General features: G+C 37.7%; 1 protein-coding gene across 2 annotated transcripts in view; it reads left to right on the forward strand.

Moving 5' to 3' along the window:
* The window catches only part of LOC126259924 (proton-coupled amino acid transporter-like protein CG1139), an 89830-nt gene that overhangs the window by 56725 nt on the left and 10527 nt on the right, over positions 1-22578 (forward strand). The gene's annotated exons all lie outside the window — the stretch shown is intronic.

Raw genomic sequence — 22578 nt, forward strand, 5'->3', positions numbered from 1 at the left:
AAACAAAAAAAGACTATATGCAGTGTTCAGAACTAGAAAATGTAGAATCTACTAGATTCTTAGGTATTACTGTGGACAACAAGCTGAAATGGAAACAACATATTAATTCTGTCTGTAAGAAACTCACCTCCATCATATTTGTAATGAGGCAATTAGCACGGTATGCAGACAAACAGCTTCTGTGCACAGTGTACCATGGACTCTTTGAGCCATACCTGCAGTATGGAGTGGCAGTGTGGGAAAATTCAAACATTCAAGAAATGAAAAGGGTGTTAACATTAAAACAAGCAGTCAGTCTCATATTAAGAAAAAAGACTTCTTAAACATGCAGAAACTGCTTCAAAGGCTAGGCATCTTAACTTTTTCCTCCTTGTACAAATATAAAACTATACTATACCAATATAATAGAGGGAAACATTCCACGTGGGAATGTTACAAAAGATAGTGCAGAGTGGACTACAAGTGACAGTGTACACACCCACAACACACATAGGAAAAATGATATACGAAGCATACCCCACTGACTGACAATGCTTGAAAAAGGACCCCAATACTCAGCTATCAAATAATGAAGAAGTCTGCCTAAATAACTGCATGCAACATACATGACATCAAGTTTTCAAAGAACCTAAAAGACTATCTGGTAGAAAAGGCATTTTACAGTGTTGATGAATACTGCTCACATTAAATTTGTAAATATTGTTAATTATAATCATTGATGATAGAATACTTAGTAAGTATGTGATAATGAAGATTTTTGTATTTTGACATGTCCTATATTTCATGTCTGTTTATTGTGCGCCATGTAATTCTACAGGATCAAATAAAATTCATTCAGTTAAGAGAAAAAGTATTCATTTCACAAAAATATGTAATCAGAACAACAGCTGGCAGCTTGCAGACATTTGTTTAACGAATTAGGGATATTCATATTACTTTCACAATACATATATTCACTTATGAAATTTGTCATTAATAACCAGTTCGAATTCAAAAATAATAGCAAAGTGCATATCTACAACACTAGTAGAAAGGATGATCTTCGCTATTCTGCATTAAATCTGACTTTGGCACCAAAAGGGAGAATTATGCTGCCACAAAAGTCTTTGGTCATTTGCTAAATAGTGTTAAAAACCAACTAGCATTTGAAAACAAACGTTAAAAGAATTTCTAAATGATAACTCCTTCTACTCAATAGATAAATCTTTAGATATGAGATAGCAATTGTGAAACAATTAACCATATTATGTAAATAAACTTTATGTTAAACTGACACTTCTCACATCATTACAAAATGTCATATTCATGATCTATGGAACAAGTATTAAAGTAAAGTAATGTAACCCACATCCATGCAGTTGAGAAAAGCTGGTGGTGGTTTGATTGGTTGGTTTGAGGGACAAAAGGGACCAAAAACTACAGGGTCATCAGTCCCTTGCTGGTGGTGGAAGGAAGGATCCATATGGCCCAGGTTGTGAACCAGCCATTGAAATAAAGCATGTTATGTTCATCTGCGTGTTTTGCCACAGGGTGGTCCACTTTGCTCTGGTCACAGTTCAGCAGTGACCATTCATCCTGATGATAGGTGATGGAGTCATACCAATACAAAAAGCTGTGTGATGATTGCAGAAGAGCTTATATATGGCTTGGCCTCTGATGGGGTAGGATAAACCTGTGACAGGATTGGAGTAAGAAGTGCTGGGTGGGAGTATTGGCCGGGTCTTCACAGGTGTATTATCCCTATGGCAAGGGGTTGGGTTTGGGAGTGGCATATGGATGGACTAGGAAGTTCGGTGAGCAATAGAACACCTCTTTAGGAGTGATGGGAAGGCTCTTGGGTAGGATGTCAGGGGATGATGGTAGACGAAGCCCTGGTGAATGATGTGGTTCAGTTGTTACAGTCTGGGGTGGTACTAGATTAACAAGGGGCACTTCCTTGTAACTGGTTCCTGGGGGGTGGTGAGAGGATTAAAGGTGTGTTGGGGCATGGCACAGGAAATCTGTTTGCTGACTAGATGGTGAGTGTTCATCAGAGACAAGGGTATCATAAGGAGTGCCCCAGGAAAGTGTAATGGGACTGCTGTTGTTCTCTATATACATAACTGATTTGGCTGACAAGGTGGGCAGCTACCTGTGGTTGTTTGCTAATGATGTCATGATGTATGGGAAAGGTCTCAAAGTTGAGTGACTGTAGGAAGATACAAGACAACTTAGAGTCAGTTTCCAGTTTCCAGTTGGCGTGATGAATGACAGCTAGCGCTAAATATGGAAAAAAGTAAGTTAATGAGGGTGACTAGGAAGATCGAATCTGTAATGTTCGGATACAGTATTGCTAGTGTCCTGCTTGACACAGTCAAGTTGTTTAAATATATGGACATGACACTACTAAGCAATATGAGATGGAACAAGCAAGTGAGAACAGTGGTAGGGACTTTGGTTTATTGGGATAATTTTAGGATGATGATGATGTTTGGTTTGTGGAGCGCTCAACTGCGTGGTTATCAGCGCCCATACAAATTCCCAACCTTTGCTCAGTCCAGTCTCGCCACTTTCATGAATAATGATGAAATGATGAGGACAGCACAAACACCCAGTCATCTTGAGGCAATAATTTTAGGAAAGAGTGTTTCACCCGTAAAGGAGGCCACATATAGGATGCTGGTGCAACTTGTTCTCGAGTACTGCTCGATATGTTTGGGATCCCTACCAGGTTGGATTAAAGGAAGACATCAAAGCAATTCAGAGGCGGACAGCTAGATTTGTTACCATTAGGTACAAAAAACAAGTAAGTGTTAAGGAGATGCTTCTGGGACTTAAATGAGAATCCCTGGAGGGAAGGTATGCTTTTTGAGAAACACTATTGAGAAAATTTAGAGAATGAGCATGTGAAGCTGACTACTCAACAATTCTACTGCTGCCGACTTACATTGTACTTACAGACCACAAAGATACAATAAATAAGAGCTCATACAGAAGCATATAGACAGTCATTTTTCTCTCACTCTTGCTGGGTGGAGTAGCCACACAGTCTGACACACCTTGCCACAGTTCGCGCAGCTCCAGCCGACGGAGGTTCGAGTCCTCCCTTGAGCATGGGTGTGTGTGTCGTCCTTAGCATAAGTTAGTTCAATTTAGATTAAGTAGTGTGTAAGTCTAGAGACTGATGATCTCAGCAGTTTGGTCTCATAGGAAGTTACCACAAATTTCCAAATTTTTCCCTTGCTCTATTTCCAAGTGGAACAGGAAAGGAAATGAGTAGTAGTGGTACAGGGTACTCTCTGCCTTGCACCAAACATGGGAGGGTTGATTTTGGACTGTTTTTTGGAGGCTTTGGTCAATGAGGGCTGAAATTCTTTCAGTGGGGGTAAATAACCAGCTAATACAGGGTGTCCAGATTTGTTGGGGTTGTGGTTTTGAGGAGAATGTAAAAATTGGGTGTGCCTGGTGTCATAGGTTTGAGGAGGGGAAGATGATTCAGGGCAGAGGTCCTAGGAAGCACCTAAGGCTTTAAGCAGTGATTGGACTTCTGGGATGGCATCACTAAGGCAGAATTTACTGGTGAAGGAATCAGAAAATTGGCAGAGGCCTTCCACCAGGTAATCACTGTGATTCATAACAACAGTGGTGGAACCTTCTTGTACACATAGGAAAATTAGGTCAGGATCTGTTTTGTGACTCTGTATGACTGTCCTTTCTACCGCTGAAAGGTTGGTGTTCTTAGGAAGGGCTTGGAGAGAGTGGTGAGGCCAAGTTGTAAGTAAGGAATTCCTGGAAGGTGACCAGGGGAGTAGTTGGGAGGGAGGGGGGTGGATCACAGTTCAATGGTGGTATCAACTGGGAAAGGCATCTTTAAATGATGGGATTAGGTTGGCTTTGGATGGAGGGATTGGTGACAAATAAGTGTTTCCATTGCAGGGATTGGCAGAAGTAGAGTAGTCTTTGGCAATTCCAATATGGTTAAATTTGAGTACAGGATTCAATGTGGGGCCTTTGGATATAATTGAAAATTCTGTGAGACTGGAGAATTTTGGCAGAGAGGCTAACAACTGTGCTATGGCATAATTTTGGCTCATGGTCTTTGTGGAATGTTGGTAGGAAGTTCTGGGGGTGCGGCAAGTGGAAAAGCTAAGCATGGCAGGGTCTGGGTGCTATGAGGGGTTGATGAGGAGGAACAGTGTAGGTTGGATAGTGGTGCCCAAGGCAGCAGTAGGGTATCATCACGTTATCAGGATGGATAACTTATGGAAATGGTATCTACAGTGCTCTTAGAGGTGCTGGAGAGCAAAAGATTAAATTTCAGAAATTCAGTATGCTATTTGCAGAGGAGATGGGGAGAATTCCCCCTCCCCCCCTCCCCCCTCCCCCCCTCCCCCCCTCCCCCCCCCCACCCCTCCTCTGTATTAAAACATCCCATCTTCCAATTTCAAATTACCTGCCCCAGCCAGGCACGTTTACACTCACGGGTTATGTGAAACTTAAAAATTTGTGGAACTGTACACAGAAAGCATTAAAGCACCTTATCGTTAACATGTTAACTTATTAGTTTTGGAAAAAGTATTATGTATTTAGCATTTTTAAATTCAATCATGATCATCAAGCTGTCATTGTTGCTTTAATCTAAGCTACAATACCCAGTACTTGCGAAGCAAGCAGCATTGATAGTGACTTGAGTGTGTGCAGGCATCTCTTTCAAACAAAGCAAATTTTTGTCATTGCTTAAGAGCAGTGTTTTAGCAGAAATATGTGAAGACATTGACAGTCAAGACACTAAAAGTGGTGCTAAAAAGAGTCAAAATAGATGGTGAACCTAAAAAACAAAATCGTAATGTGCTGTTAACTGTAGCTAGCAAATCTTCAGTGACTGAAAACTCAAAAGTCATGAGGTAGGAATGGGGGTAAAAGTAGGACTGAAATTATAGTGTGGATCTGTGCCGCTTTATCATGTTCCCAAAATTGGCAAAAGACTAAGCCATGGCTTTCTCTATATGAAAAACAATTTGGTAATATACACAAGGTACTCAGAAGTTCTGGAACTTAAAGTTGAAAGCATAGAACATGTGCATATCAGTGATGCATTTGTAGGTAGTGTTTCTGCTAATAATACCAAAAATACTAAGTAATAAAATCAGTGACCATGCAAAGTGCAAATTGTACATGAAATGTGTAGAAATCATATGTTGCAAATAGTGGTGGCTGGTGGTCTGTAGACTAAGAGGGGTGACATGTCTGTCAAGTCACATTTTGTCTCTTCAGAACGTTTTTTGAACAGAGAATACATAGCATTTTGTTTATTAGCAAGTGATGTAATTTAAACCTCCATACAACACATTTTTTTGGTCTGATATCAAAATATAAAAACTTACATGCAAATATATAGTTTTTAATATTTTCTGCTGGTAAGACATTAATTTATGTAATAAAATGGAAATGATGTTCTTACCTTAATTAATAGTTTTGTAACAAAGTGGTCAGTTACAAACTCATTAAAATTATGCACATACAACAGTATTTTTTCTATAGAGCACTTAGTTAATGCATCCAGTCTCACTTCTTTTATTGCATTTACAGTGAAATCCTTTATCCTCTCCAGTTTCAAGAAAGACCTCTGAATTTCTGCTGTTGTCACTGGTTGCATACAAATAATTCATAGAAGTTTCATATCGATTCCAGGAAGCAGTTTCTAAACTATTCTTGTAGATACACTTAAGAAGTGTTAAAGCTCCATTTGCAGTTTGAAAATAATTTCTATTACATATGAGTGTCAGCACCTGCTATAGTTCATTTTCAATTTAACTCAAATAATTTAACTGTAGTCTGAAATTTTTGTCAGAGAATAAAAGCTTGCATTTCGGAAACAAACTGGGGTGGAACAATATAGCTGCTGAAAAGTGATTGCTAAATGTGAAACGCTCAACAATGTTAGCCACTGCATTGTCTCAGACTTCCGTTGCAACAATGCTACAGGAGTCTACCAAATGGAAACATTTCGGACCGACAATCTCCTGATTTACATTCCCATTATCCCAATGCTGATAGAAATCAAGAGTGGTTCTCATTAGTTGTATCACTGACCTGAAATCAGAGATGTTCTTAAGAGTTTTCATAGTGTCAGCATCTCTATGTTGCAGCTGATTCAACAAAACATCACAGAGTTGTGGGACATTATTGAATAACTCAACCCAAAAGAGAAACTCTTGGTCATTGTTGAGATGTTTCAAAAGTTGAGATGCTACCCTGATTGTTGAAGAATCATTGCTATTGTAGTCCTCAATGATTCCAAGGTGCTCAGTTATTTCTTTTTTATACTTAAATATGGTGTTCACAAATCTCATTTTAAAATCCTATCTTGTATCAGCACTTTTTGGAATATATTTCTTCACAGCGTTATCCAGTATGGCTGTTTGTTTCACTGACTTTGAGAAGAAAGTAGAGAATCCTTGGAAATGGCTAAATAACATTCTAATTTCTTTGTTGTGTGTTTTATAGCACTCTACAATGAGATTGAGTTGATAGGCATAATAAAACATAAAATTTGTTTTTTCATTCACTCTTTTCACTCTTTCCTGCACCTCCGATGCAACTGTCACTCATAAATGAAGCTCCGTCATACCTCTGTGCTATTAGTTTCTCTGGAGAGCCATCAATGCCATTAAACCATTACTTTCCAAAACTTTATTACTTTATTTTTTCTTCCTTTTTTGACAGCAATGTGATACTATGAGTGATAAATGAAAGAAAAAGCTGTTTTAAAGAACATCACTATATTAGTACAAAAATTATAGACCATTGTATTTTTGGGACATTGACAATATTAGCTCTCAATATGCAATATAGTAGTAAATGCAGAACACTGTAAGAAAAATGAAATCACTGTTTGTAATAATATCAAATGTCTAATCAGTATGAAACGAAACTTTTTTCCCACTCCACATCTCTTCTGTGCTTTACTTGTAATACTTAATAGAGTTATTTCCTAGACCTAGTCATACATCTTCGCTCAGCTGCCCTACCATGAGTTTCCTTTCTTGTGGGCCTCTGCATTTCAGTATTCATCCAGTTTTCTTTGAAAGGTACATCACTATTCTGTTTAAGACATCTGAAAGTGGTAGTTTCTCATTTGGGTTGGCAATTTCATAAGCACACCATGTGTTTACTATGCAGATATCAATCATTTTGGTGAACAGTGGCGACTGCCAATTCTTCTATTTTGCCCTTGTCCTATAAAGTGACATCTGCTTGTCCAGTATATAAGTGTGTGTTCCCTGTACATAATGTGGCAGGGAAGCTTATGATACTCACTCAGAAACAGTATGCCTATAAAGGATTTTTAACTGTTCTTTGACTAGATGAAAACTGATGTTTTTCTGTTGGCAAGCATAGATTTTGCTTTGCTCTGTACTAGTTTACACTAGTACCTCAGGAGAAAATTCCTTGGATACCTGGGGCACTGGATTATTTGCTTGACATTCTGCAACATAATTTTCACTGCCCCTACATGGTTCATGAGTGTTTGTCTATGTTGGTTACATTTATACCACTTACATTTGTGGTTTTTGTGTTTTTCTGTTCATGTTCTAATGGTTTTCTTCAGTAGCTTTTGGAGGTAAATTGGCAACATTAGCTTTATCCCTTCTGGTTGTAAGTTCTAAAGTACCTGCAACTTATTGTAGCACATAGCCATTGCTCAGTGCATTTTCTTCGGCATCATCTTCATGTGTTATTTAATTTACATTGGGTGGAATAATCACTAGAACTTCTTCAGTCATAAGTCCACACGGCTTGGTTTTATCTACTCTGAATTGTAAAATGTGGAAGGTAATATTTCATTCTACTATCTACCCTGGAGAAGCTTTCATACAACATAAAGATAACAAATCTCAAGAACGTAAATCATAATTCTGGTATGTAAGATGAGAAAAAATAGGCACATCTACAAAGGAGTGATAATGTAACATGCCTTTTTCCAATTATTGGGACACATAAAATAAACTGACATTGCACTTACTTCAGGAAATCTCAGATATACTGAATGTTACATGGACATTCATATGGTCATAACAAATTCACTCAGATGACTAAATCACAATTCATTGTTGTACAGAAACTACCATCAGGCATACAGTGTATCCAAGTGCAAAGACAGAAAATGAGCAAATTAATTTCTTTCCTAAAACAAGCTAATTAGAGAAAAGTTATTTCTTTTCAATTTGCAAGCATTATAGTAGTCAGTTCAACCTTCAGGTACAACAATCAAAGCTAACAGTTTCAATGCTTACAGTATATGGAAATAAGTAAAATATTTGCATCCCAAAAAAGGGACAATGGCAAATTATGGGTTAAATTTATTGAACACTTCATTACTTACTCCTGCAGCTGTATGATCTTTGGGTGTTACAAAGTTTATGAAACTTTCATATACTGCCACTCCCATACCAAACACTAAATAACAGTTCGGACAAGGTTGCACAATGTGCCGTTTCATCAACTTCACTTTAACATAATCCATTTGCATAATTTTTTTGGAAACCAACTGATGGCAAACACCATGCATAGAGTCAGCAGCTCTATGCAAATTGTTTTGGCAAGCCCCAGAAACACAAGATTAGTGGTTTTTTCAGTACAGTCCTTGACTTGAGCTCCTAACTGGTATACTTCACCCACCTCACGTGGATGCCACCCTAAGCAGTCCTAACGCAATACACTGCCCCCATCCAACTCCCACTAACCCCCCCCCCCCCTCCACTCATCCACATGTGTCCATTGCCTGACTTTAAACTTCTGGGATGCTTTGTTGAGTGACAGTCCAACAGTCGACTCATTCTAAAAACACTGATCATTCACTTACAGGGTCTGATAGTCAACCCATTCTAAAAACACTGATCATTCACATATATGGGCTGGTGGCATAAAAAAATTAAACTAATTGATTTTTGATTCACAGTTCTTACACACTGCAACCTTTCCAATGACTGATATTATTTGGAGGCTGCCGCCACAGAGTCCTCAAGGAATAGTCACCACCAGTAGCACAGAAAAGCAAAGTATAGAAAAAATCTGTGAGTGAAAGTGAAAAGTTGTGGGAAAGCAACATCAAGAAAAAGTAATCACAACTGCTTTGTTGTTCATATCTGCATATGTAATAGCTAAACAGAAATTAATATGCAAATCACATCCCTTAGTAATCGAATTACAAACGTTCAATGGTTTATCAGTTTTTAATATGTGTTATCTTAAGCTTTCCCAGCAATTTGATTGCTTGTACTGTTCTCGGGTGTACTGCTGAGTTCAGTCACATTTGTAACACTATATTTTGACACTGTACTGTGAATATAACACTACAGGCTGATATACCATATTTTCTGTTTTCGTATATTTTCTTTTAAATCTTTCCTGCTTTATTTTCATCATATATTGAAACTGTTATTGCAGAATGCAATCTATAAGATTAATTCTTGGTATAATTGTGTTTCTGTTGACATAATGTAGTTGTTATGAATGTGTTTGCCATTTCTGATTATTCTGATGTTGTATATTTCCTTATTTGTTAACATATTATTTGAATTCATTTTGTATGCACAGAGTAATATGAAACTGTGATTTTGTATAAAGCTGTAAACTGATGTAGTCAGAATTTTTGGAAGTGTTATGTGAAGCAAGATGTATGAGTGATGTAGAATCATGTTGAAAGGTCACTAGAGAAGGTACCAAGAAAGGTTTGGTGGCAAGAAGAAGAAAGTGGAAGTGAGTATCATACCGTGCAAGAACTGCTACACATTGCATTTGTGGCTGGTAAAAAATGTCAGTGTTTGGTCAGTGCTACATTTAGGATATCAGTGTATGCCATGGTTAAAGAATTAGTGACTTACATGTCACATTGCTCATTTTCCAGAGCTGTATTTTGATTCATTAAGTGTTAAACTTTGATATAAAGACCAGTAAGCTATGTGCATGCCATAAAGATACTTTTCTCGATTGTATATAGCACAAATTGCTCAGTGCAACCATGGACTGTGGAATGAAACAGAAAATATGGTAACACATTTTCATGTTGTATATTGAGATGAAGAACTTTAACTGTGAATGTACAGTATGCTGATTGCCATGTGATTGAACTAATTGTGTGAACAATTATTCAGTTTAAACCATGGACTAATTATGCACAGCATGATAGACTTGATTTACTTTTTTAACGCAAAGGGATATACTGTGAAAAGTGCTGTGCTGCAATGGTAAACCACAAGCCTGAAAACTGTGACTAAAGTGAGTAGCAAACATAATGCCACACAAATTACATCATGAATTAATGGGAATAAGCATGTCTTATTTTCATTGTTGTATGCAGATTGGGATTGGTTCTGCAAACATCAAATGCACTTGTTACACTGACAGCTGCTGCTCAAGATCGAGGAGGTAAGCAAGATATCGATTATTGGCTTACACATTCAAGGATCCTGGACTAATGATGCGGATGTCGACAACTCACTAGCAGCATATGATAAGTGGAAACTGTTTTGAAGGAATATTGGTTAAGGCACTGTAAACTGCATTGTTCTAATCAGTGGTGCAAAAACACTATAAATTGAAACAACAGTAAATTTTCTTGGTCATTCAGTTTACATGATTGTAAATAATCATACTGCAGTACTATTCCACTTTATTTGCAATAACATTCAGAACAGTAATTAAAAAGTTGGCTCCATTCATTATTATTTATTTTCATAACCATAAAAACTTTGAAACCAATTAATTTCCAACACAGTCAGTTTTGTAATGGAAGTGCTAACAATGATATAAGTTCGAACTGCTTGGCATTTGCTGATGATCTTGGTCTCCTAGCCAACAATGTTCAGGGCAGCAAGTTAAATCACTACAAGAAACGGCACAGAAAATTGGTCGTAGAATATCAATTCAGAAAACAGAGATTATGCTACCTGACCCACCACTTGTGAAGAAAACTACAATAGTAGAACAAGAAATCAAAGTTGTAGATCAAATCTAAATATTTAGATGAAATTGTAACTTAAAATTTAAATGAGAAACCACCACGGCAAAGCTGAGCAGTTCTAGGCGCTTCAGTCTGGAACCGCACGACCGCCATGGTCGCAGGTTCGAATCCTGCCTTGGGCTTGGATGTGTGTGATGTCCTTAGGTTTGTTAGGTTTAAGTAGTTCTAAGTTCTAGTGGACTGGTGACCTAAGATGTTAAGTCCCATAGTGCTCAGAGCCATTTGAGCCACCACAGCAAAACAGAATAAAAAATGAATAAAGCAAATTACATTTCCAAAAACACATACAACAAAAAAGCCTATCAATAAAGGCAAAACTAAAATATTATAAAACAGTCACACTACCAGAAATAACTTACACAGCTGAGACCATCTTCAAAACAACTAATGCACCAGAATTGAAAAAAATACTAAAGATAGAAAAAAAAATTAGGACATGCATAAATCAACAATATCAAGTAAATGTGCATTTGAGAACACCTTCAAATGAAAAAGTATACAAGAAAATAGAACAATACAATCAGGAAGAAATATTTCTCACTCTTTGGACATCAAATGAGAACACTAGTAAGAGGACAGTAGAAAAATTGTGGAATCACAGGATTGAAGGAAGATATAAGAGAATTCCAAATTGAGGTAGGTGACCAATAAGCAAAACAGAGAAAACCAGACTACTGCAAGATACTCAAACTGGGCTACTAACAAAGATCAGTAAAAGGGCAACAAAACAGAGTGATCTCAGATAAAGAAAGAAAGAAAAAACCTGAAAGAATGGAGTATTGTCAGAGAGAAGAGAAAAACAACCTCCATATAATAATAAATTGAAATAATCCTTGTATGTCCACTGTACTATAGAACTTTCTTATTGATTTATTATTGAACTGCACTGTATTATTGAATAACAAAAGCCTGCATAAACCTTTTTATAACTGATTAGAGTGGTCCAATGAAGGCCATAAAATAAAAGTAAATAAATACTAATGAGATAAACGTTAAACAGTTTTAGTTTCTTTTCATTTGCTTTTAATTACCAATATTTCTTTGTTTATGTAGTCTGTAAGTGTTTACGTACATTAGCATGTTTTGTTGTTCTGCATTTAACCTTGTATGAATCATCATGCTTTGCCAATTGATTTTGTGAGCTAAGTATTAACCAGCATTGCATTAGTAAGAAGAAACATTTCACAAGTTGTTCACTTTGTGTAGAAGAATATTTTATCAGCGGTAATTTCAGCTAATGGGTGATCATTTATGTTATAGTTTTTTGGGTATTTACTAGCATGTGTGAATGTAACGTTCAGCCAGATTGAATGAAAGTAGATGACTGTTGGTTTCAGTTAACTTAAAATTTGTGGGTGCAGTAAATTTAAGGGAGACAGATAGGAGTATTGTCAGTCTGCGTCACTGAACACGGGCAGCTACAGCTCAGTAGAGATTCAAGGAGGTACGGTTTCAAATGATAGTTTTATTTTGTAATGACCTCTGATCCATTATCACCACAGTACTTTGCCATTATCTTTAGGTGATACCTACAAAATGAGTATATTTGCTGCATCCTGCCTCCTTCATACTGTGATCCCTGCATGCTCCTTCCCTCCACAACCCAGGTGCATGACACATCAGTTGGAGTGGTTGGGGTGTTCATCATGGAAGGTTTGTCATGAACCCTAGTCCCTCAGTGCTTCTGTAGCCCCAGTTACATGAGGAAATGGCTCTCTGGCGATTTTGTTATTTTAGTTGGCTGAGTGTTGGGTTCCATGCCTTGCTTTGCCTGGAGTTGTTCTCTCTGTTGATCAGCCCATTGGCTATTCAAATTTCAATAGCCTCCCACACAACAGAGTCACAGAATGATGAGATCTGTCTCAACACTACCAATTCTTCATACTTCATTGAGTCCCCTGTAGCCATTTAATGTTCTGCAACCCCAGAGTTTGCTAGATGCATAAGTTCAGTGTGTCCTGCTTGACTGCAGGGGACTCAACAACATGCGAAGAAACATGTATTAAGACAGACCTTGTCATTCTAGGACTGAATTCTCAAGGAGGCTTTCAAAATTTGAGTGGCCGATGATGGGGTGTTCAACACACACAGTGGTTACACCCTAAGCAAAGGATATGACCCAGTGTTCAGCGAACTAAAATCACAATATTTGCCGACAGTCATTTCCAACCCTGACAGAGACAACAGAACTACTGAGGGACTGGGGTTAATGCCCAGCGTCCAGTGATGTCCATCCCCCCATCACTCTACTTGACTCATCGTGTGATCAAGTAGGGGTGGTGGGAGAGGAGGGTGGGTGGGGGGTGGGGAGATCCCAGTATAAAGAAGGCAACTTATAGCAAAGACACTCATTCTACAGGTATCATACCTGAAGATGATGTCATGGTACACTGTCGAAATATTGTGTTACAAAGACGACTCCACCCTGTTGGACACCTGAGAAGTACAAACAGTTGGTAATATGCTTCATTCAGACCATGAATGCCAAAATATCATTATGTTTACAGAATAAATGAAAAAGAATCTTGCTCACTGCCTTTTAGTATCAGTTACAAACTTTCATATTATGATGGACAAAAGTACAACAGTTTCCAATAAAATCTGTTTAATAATATACATACATTTGTCCTTTGGGGTATTGCTTGCAACTATTTTTTAATGTTTCTGAATTAGGCAGTTGGGCAGGAGAAAGTATTTCCAGTACACTGTTAGCACTTCTTGAAAGGTAAAAATTAAATATGATGTACTAAAAAGACCATCTTCTAGGTATCACAACAGATTGTGCATCAACAGTGTTTGCACCTTATGAAGGCATAACCACTCTACTGCATAATTACTTACATAAGGACTTACTTGTTGTGTGTTGTATGAACCACAAAATGTAACTAGCTGTCAATGACATGATGAATGATGTGGCAGATGTGTACCATATATAGACTTTTTTAGTTTCCTTATAATCTGTGTCTTCTCAAAGTCCCAAAACTCAGAGGGTGTTTCACAAGAATTACCCTCTCCTCTATTACAAGTAGGCAATGTTTTTTTACATATATTTGGTTCCTTCATCACTTATGCTGTTTGTGTTGTTCCAGAGTGTCACAGTTCTCTTATCCATCTTTCTGACAAACTGTGTCATGATGGTTCCCATTCAATTCATGACATATCAAAATCTGAATGGTCGCTAAAACATCTCAAAAATTGGTTGCTAATAATGTAATTAGTTATGCTTTATTAGGCCCTGGAAGTTCTGCAAGTATTATCATTCTTTATGCAAAACAGAAATTCTTCAGTCCTCAAAAAAAAAAAAAAAAAAAAAAAAAAAAAAAAAAAAAAAAAAAAAAAAAAAAAAAAAAACAAGAAATTGACATGGCTGTAAGAACTCTTGAAACAGGGAAAAACTGTCTTGCTGTGCATTAGGATGATAGGACAAGAGTTTGAGGAAAAGTAGACATACAAACAATCTGTAATTAAAGAAACATCTTGGGATGAATATAAAAACTTTCAGAAGAAATTTTTTCAGTCTTTTGTAGACAATTTAAAGAGCCACTTTAAAGACATGGATTTCTTTTCAGATGCAGCGATATTAAATTCAAACCCATGGTCTTCAGACAAATATCAAAATATATTTTATGGTGACATGTCAGTTCAGCTTTGTGTAAGAAGAATAAGTGAAAGCACATGTGCATCAGTAGTTAAAGATGTTTGAATGTATAAAGAATGTGAAGGAACAGGCAAAATAACTCAAAATTATACCTATACCTATGGCTGAATGTAAATTCAGATTTAATGCAATGAATCTAACATTGACTGATCAGAGAAATCATTCACAAATACTGACATTTTAAGAATGATTTTCCATTTCAAGAAATGGATCTCCACTACATTGCTTTGATATAGAAAAATTTGCAGCAAGTTGGGTCAAGTCTCAGCCCCATGGCACCTTTGACAAACTGACTGGCAAACTCTCAAATCTCAGGAGGAGTCTCATTCACCTGGTCTATTCAACTAAACTCTGTTAAATTAAAATGACAGGTATACACTGCAGTACATTTTTGTAAATAAGCTTTATCTGTAATCTGCTTTTAAGACACATCAAGAACATAATCACAGATTACATGTAGGTAAGTAACAAGCATTATAAACAAGAAAAGTGTGTACTGTATTTTCCACGTAATATATAAATATACAGGGTGGTCCATCTGAAGTTCTGGATGAGATTATCTCAAAAACTATACATCAGATAAAAATAGTGGGTAAGGCAAGTTTGTCAGCTCAAAGGGGGACATCAAATGATGCTACACGTGACCTCCAGCCTCCCCCCCCCCCCTCACCCCCACCCCCTTGGGTGGGGCAGGAGGCAACTTTTAAATATTAAATGGAAACACCCATTTTTTATTGCAGATTCGGTTTCTCCATAAAAAAAACTAATCAAGTTTTGTCTGAAACATTTTTTAAAACCATTGACAGATTGACAGATGGCGCTGAAATCGAGAAAAAAGTAAAATTGGGGAAGAACTCTAATTTATTTAGAATTATCTGAGAAAGATGCATCAAATCAATAAAAAATGTGCACCAATTCTTTTGTTACGCCAAATTAAGATATTTTTGTACAATATGTACAGTATCCTACTTTTAGCATTACCCAAGAACGACAACATGGACATAGTAGAATGATGTTCCCATTGAGTGCTTCTTAGTGAGAGTCCCCTTGCCTCTCACATGTTGGGGTGTTTCATTGGTGTGAGTCCCCTTGCCTCTCACAATTTGGGTTGCTTACTTAATGAAATTAGCCATGAAGAAATTGTTCAAAATCATCCTCATTTGTTTCAATGCATAAAGTCAATCGTCTGCAAAAGTTGTCCACAATTTTGAGCAGATCATCCTGTGGTATGGCTGCACACGCTCTTCAAATGCATTGCTCCATATCGGCTCAGGTTGTGGGCTGTCTGTCATAAACAATATTTTTTAAATAACACCATAAGAAAAAATCAGGAGATGTTAGGTCTGGTGAATGTGGAGGCCACTGAATTGGTCCGCCGCGCCCTATCCGCTGACTAGGGTACCGTAAATTTAAAACGTTCCACACATTTTTAGCATAATGGGGAGCTGCTCCAACCAGTTGGAACCACATTCGTTTCCTAGTTTCTAAATCAACATCTTCCATTAGCTCCAACAAATCATCATGGAGAAGCTGTAAATAAGATTCCCCAGTAACATTTCAGTAAAAAAAAAAAAAATACGGCCCTTTCAAGTAACCATTTAAAATTTCACACCATACCATTAATGACCATTTGTGTTGATTGTCAAAAGGTCTGTGCTAGTGTGAATTGACAGGGGACCAATAATGAGAATCATGACGATTGAATTCGCCAATGTTTTTGAATGTGGCTTCATCGGTGAACAAAACATATCTAAAAAAATCATTGTCACCTCTTATCATTTCCAAGGCCCATTGGCAGAAATACATGTGTATTTGCATATCTTTTGGCGTTAAGGCTTGTGTCAGTGTGATATGATACGCATGATATTTATGGGCCTTCAAAATCTTCAAAACAGTTGATTTCGGTATTCCAGTTTGTCTCTGAATCGCACGACTACTCATTTCAGGATCCAGTTGAACACAGGCAAGAACGGTAAGGGTACAAGCATCATTTTCATAGTATTCGCGATGACGAGGTGGACGGTGCATGTATCCATTTCGAGCTCATCGAGTGCAGTTTCGAATAATGTTTTCGCTTGGATTTCATCTGTTTGGGAAGTGATCCGCATACAATTGTGCAGCTGCAGCGTACTTGTTATGGCATTCACTTTAAAATTAACATCATGTCAATAATCTCTGTAGGACGATAGTGAGCCATGTTTCGCTAAAGAATGATTTACTTTCATCAGTTGATGTTTACGGTTCACAATCTGAAAGTGAAGTGACATGTGATCACATTGCACTGACCTTTATACTGAGCCATAGTTCGCAGTTTGGCCATGGTAGTGCCACAGTCGGGTGAGTAACGCAATTATGAAGAGTTCCCTAACAAGATTTTAATACCATTCCGCCTCCCGCCATCAAAAACTGTGGCGGGTAGGTTAAATTTTGTAAAAAAAAAATAGCTTAATTTGGCGTATTGAAAGAATTGGTGCACATTTTGTATCAATTTGATGCATCCTTCTCAGATCATTCTAAATAAATCAGAGTTCTTCCCCAATATTAATGTTTCTCGATTTCAGCACCATCTGTCAATGGTTTAAAAAAATGTTTCAGACAAAACTTCATTACTTTTTTATGGAGAATCCGAATCTGCAATAAAAAATGGGAGTTTCCATTTAAGATTTAAAAGTTGCCCCCCCACCCCACCCAAGGAGGCGGGGGTTGGGGTCACATGTAGTATCATTTGATGTCCCCCTTTGAGCTTACCCACTATTTTTACCCAATGTATAGTTATCGAGGTAATCTCATCCGAAACTTCAGATGGACCACCCTTTATGTAAAATGTATAAATGTATTTTATAAACCACTGGCATGACCCCCACCCCATGGTAAAAGGATGCCAGGTTTGTGAGGGACAGGGACTGGCAACAACTCATAAGGTGAAGGTTATTTTGAAAAGAAAGGTGGGATCCACAGAAAGGAATTTTTATGGTAAGGCCATTGCAGCAGGTGAGGATTCTGTGTTTAGGCAGCACTTACAGAACAGGATGTAGGACTGGGTTTCAGCCAGGTAAAGCGATACTTCTTTGAACTTTTGTAGAAATATGGGGCAGGGGTCCATTGTGGTGGTATAGTATTGGGGAAATAGGAAATTGCCAAATTATGGCATTACATGGTACTTAGGGGAACTGGATAACAGAAAAAGACACACAAAAACATGTACAGGCACTTAAAAATACACACAAATATGTAGAAATATGTATAATCAGGTATGTTCCCCCACTGAAATAATTTCACCCTCACTGACCAAAACCTCTGACCAACTGCCCAAAATTAAACCTCTCACACCAAAGATACTAACCACTTCCTTCATTGGCTCTCCACCATCACCATCCCTTTAAATCTTCAATCTCTTCACATCAAGGTTGCCACCACTTCCCTGTACACTCAAATCACTCACGTCCATGGCCTTGCTGCTATTGAACACTATCTCCCACAATGTCCTTCAGGCTACTTCGTTCCTCATATACTTTACTAATTTAATCCCAACATGAGTCCGTCTCCTCTGAGGGAAAGTACAGTAACAAATCCATGGCTTAGCTATGAGCACCTGCATAGAACCCTCCTGTGTTAACCTGTTTTATATAGGCCATCTAGAGGAAACTACCTAGCACCCCAAAACACCAAGCCTCTGGTCTGGTTCAGGTTCATTGATGATATCTTCATGATCTGGACTCTGGACCAAGATGTTCCTTCACAACCTCAACACTTTTTCTCCCATATGCTTCACTTGGTATTCTTTAACCTGGTGTGACACCTCCTTGGACATTGGCCTCTTCCTATTCGCTCCAGGCACACCTTTGTCAATGTCAAACACATCAACCACCAACAGTACCTGCATATCAACAGCTGTCATCCCTCCCATGCTAAAACGTTCCTCCCATACAGCCTGTGTAACTGGTGATGACATATCTGTAGTGACAAAAATCTCATTGCCCAGTAGTCTGAGGTATTCACAACGGACTTCACAGACAGGCACTATCCCCTACATCTTGTCAACAAACAGAATTCCCTTACCATATCCCCACATACACCCAATCATTCCACCACCCCCAAGAATGAGCTACAAAGGAGCGCCCTTTTGTCACCTTGTAACACCCCAGAGTGGAACAACTGAACATCCTTCATCAGGGCTTCATCTACCATCATGCCCTGTAGTGGTGTTCCATTACCCATCCAACCTCCACAACATCCTAGTCTATCCCTGTACCAATTCCAGTCCCAACCCCCTTGCCACAGAGGACATATCCATGTGGAAGACCCAGGAGCAAGACTTGCCCAATCCATGTACCCAGCACATCTTATTCCAGTCCTGTCACAGGCTTACACTACCCCCGTCACCTGTGAAAGCAGTCATGTCATATACGAGTTCTGCTGCCATCATTGCACAGCTTTTTATGTTGTTATGACCACCAACTAGCTTCCACCAGTATGAATGATCACTGGCAAAGTATGGCCAAGAGCCAAGTCAACCACCATGTTGCATTACATGCAGCTCAACATAGTACATTTGATTTCAGTGGGCGAGTCACAACCCAGGCCATATGGATCCTTCCTGCAACCACCAGCTTTTCTGAATTGAAGACTGAGCTTCAGCCTTACAACATGTTCTCTGCTCCTGAAATTATTCTGGACCCAGCCTACAATAACCTACTAACTCGACAGTCTTCAGCCAACAGTTTCACCTTCTCCCAGTTCACATCGTCTCACCCTCACTGTGCACCACCTTCTGCCAACAAACACACTAATCTTTTCCCCTTTTCCATTATCTCACCACATATTTGCAGTGACACTTTCTTTCATGCTTAAGTTTTCTCATGTTGGTGTTCACCAGTTGTAAGAAAAGTTTGAGTACTGTATAGAGGATATCACTAAAATACAATGGCAACTGAATTATTTCTAAATGTCCACTAGAAAACTCTTGGGATGGTGATGGGAACATCTTAAACTTCAATGAGAACTTGTTATTGGATAGCACCAATCATTTCTGTTTTGTATTTTTGTTTTCTTCATAATATCAATACTTACAACAACCACAGCTATTTATTCTATAAAAATATTTTGCAAGTGCTAAGTTCTACAACATGCGAACAAGTGGCAGTTCAGATGTCATGTGACATCTTAGCTGCAGTGAGCAGGAATCTTTGTGCCAACTGGCTGCAGAAAGTTGCTCACTGTATCCAGATGCACAACCTTCCATGTGAAAGGGGCCAAAGACTCCGTGCTTGCACAGATTCACTATCATTACCACATGGAGAGGCAGAAATATGAAGGAAATTGTACTGAGCCATCAACCTTCTTTAGTCTCCCTGTCTCCCTCCCTCCCCCCCCCCTCTCTCTCTCTCCTTCTCTCTCTCTGTCTCTCTCTTCCCTCCCCCCCTCCCAACCCCTTCAATAGTAGCACAGTGCTTAATTGATTACAGTAACAGAAATAAGAGAGAACAAGCCTCCCATAGTGAACTGACAAGAGATACACAGTTGTTTCATGCTGTAAGTCAAGAACATGCCATTTCAAAATATGTGGTGGTGATTAAAATTGTTTAAACAATGTGAAAAAGGTATACACTTACATAAAACAACAATACTGCAAACATGAACTAATGTTTGTGAGTACCCATTAAAATTTTAGGAAAGCCTCATACTTATGTTCTTTATATGTCTGCCTGTAGATTGAGTATGGAACTAAAATATTCATTGCAAGAAAAACTATGCTGAAATATAATTAAGTCCACAACTTTACTTGCATTCAAAAATTTTCATATGTGTTGCCACGATGAGCAAGTGAAAAGAATTAACATATTTCTAAAAAAAAAGGTCATACTTGCATAAATAAACTGTTACAGCAGAAATATTATTCATTATTAATCAGTTAACATCAGTTACTGGATAAAGGTTACCTCTGAACTTGCCTGTATATGTGTCTTTACTTACATGCATCCTAGTTAATAACATATGTTTTCTAATGACATTAGTCCACCTTCAATCAGGTTGTTTCAGTCTTTTCATGGAAGTCAGTATAGAACGCCCTTGACATCTGCCATCTACTCACCTGGCTACATGTCATGCCCACCTCCATTTCATTTTTACTGCACTCATAATTATTTCTTAAACTTAATTCTGTTCTCTGATAAATTTATTTGTTTTCGTGTATTTCCTTGTTATGTGGAACATGCTTCTGTCCATTCTTTTCAACACAGGAAATAGTAGGTATTTTAAGAGAGTACAAAACCCTGTGGCCAACTTAAGAGTGACAAGATAGTATCTTGAAGGGAAAGTCATAAGCTATACTTTCATATGTACATGCCACCATTACAATCATCATAATGTGGATGGTACATTACCTCAACATGTCGGAATCATTTTGATGATAATGTTATGGAAGGTATGTTCCTTGTTTTAAATGCATGTTGATAACTACAGTATAAACTCCAGTAATTCTGCCTGCTCATATAACATTCTTTTAGTATCTCCTAGACTGAGAGTGTGTAAACTAAGTGTAGAAACACTAAATCAAAATACTTATTCTGAATAAGAATTAAAGGGTTCTAATAAGATACTAGTAGTATTAGTAGTAGTAGTAGCAGCAGTAGTAGTAGTTTTATTCATCCATAGACCTCTTTTACAAGGATACTGGCAATCTCTTAGTATTAGAATTAAAGAAAAAAAAAAGTAATTCACATATACAGACATCTACATACTTACAGGTCTAGTACGACAACGATGGGACTAGTAGTCAACCATGGCCTTATAGTAGGAACCATACCAGCATTCGCCTGAAGTAATTTAAGGAAACCACATAAAACCTAAATCATGATGGCTAGATGAAGACTGGAGCATCCACTCTCCTGAATACAGGGGCATACTGTTCAAAACAGTGCTGCCTCACTCGGTTTATCTCTAGTGTACAATAATGTTTTGCAAGAAAGTTATTTAAATCATCCAAACAATCCTTTAATGTATAGAATGTATTGCTTAATGTGTAGTTTTTAACTGCCATTTTCAGTGAATTTGTTTTAACAATTTCTTTAATATTCTTTTGCAATTTATTGTACAGATTTACTTCTTGGTAGAAAACCCTATTCTGAGCTTTATGTTTATTCTTTCTTGGTAAATGTAAGTTCAGCCCAGATTTTGTTTCATGGTCATGGACGAGCTGTTTTTGCAGCAATTCTCAATGTTAATCCTGATGTGTACAACTAATTGGTAAATATATCCACAGGGTAGAGTTAAACTCCCAGTGTTTTGAAAGACCTTCGCAAAGAGCTTGATTACTATTTTTGGTTATTATTCTTATGGGACTTTTCTGCAGTTTGAAAATTGTGTTCCTATTTTGTGCAGTTGTTCCCCAGAAAAGAATGCCATAACTAAGAACTGAGCATACATGTACATAGCATATAACTAAAAGACACTGATTGTTATACAATGATGTCAGGACTAGGGTCACAACATGCTGATGACATTTTGTTTGAAAGTATCTTCATGTGCCTACACCATTTCAGATGCAAATCAACAGACATTTCCAGAAATTTTGCATTTGTTACATAGTCTATAGTGGTGCTATCTATATTTAATTTAGCTGTCATTTTCCCTCCTCAAATTAAAATCCATTGTATTAGTTTTCTTTACACTCAATGTCACTTTGTTGCTTATTGACCAACTGTAAACTTCTTTGAGGGTTCCATTTGCTTTTCTGCAAACTGTTCTCTTTTTTCCTCTGTGACTATAAAATTGCTGTCATCAGCAAAGAGAATTCTTTTCTCCATGACTTACATTACAAGCAGAATGATTAAGAAGAATGAACAATGAATGATTTTCCAGAAATTGAGAACCTAATCCAAAATGATTAAATATGGGAATGTACATCATCTGAATA

The sequence above is a fragment of the Schistocerca nitens genome, chromosome 5 (assembly GCF_023898315.1).
Source record: "Schistocerca nitens isolate TAMUIC-IGC-003100 chromosome 5, iqSchNite1.1, whole genome shotgun sequence".
NCBI lineage: Eukaryota > Metazoa > Arthropoda > Insecta > Orthoptera > Acrididae > Schistocerca > Schistocerca nitens.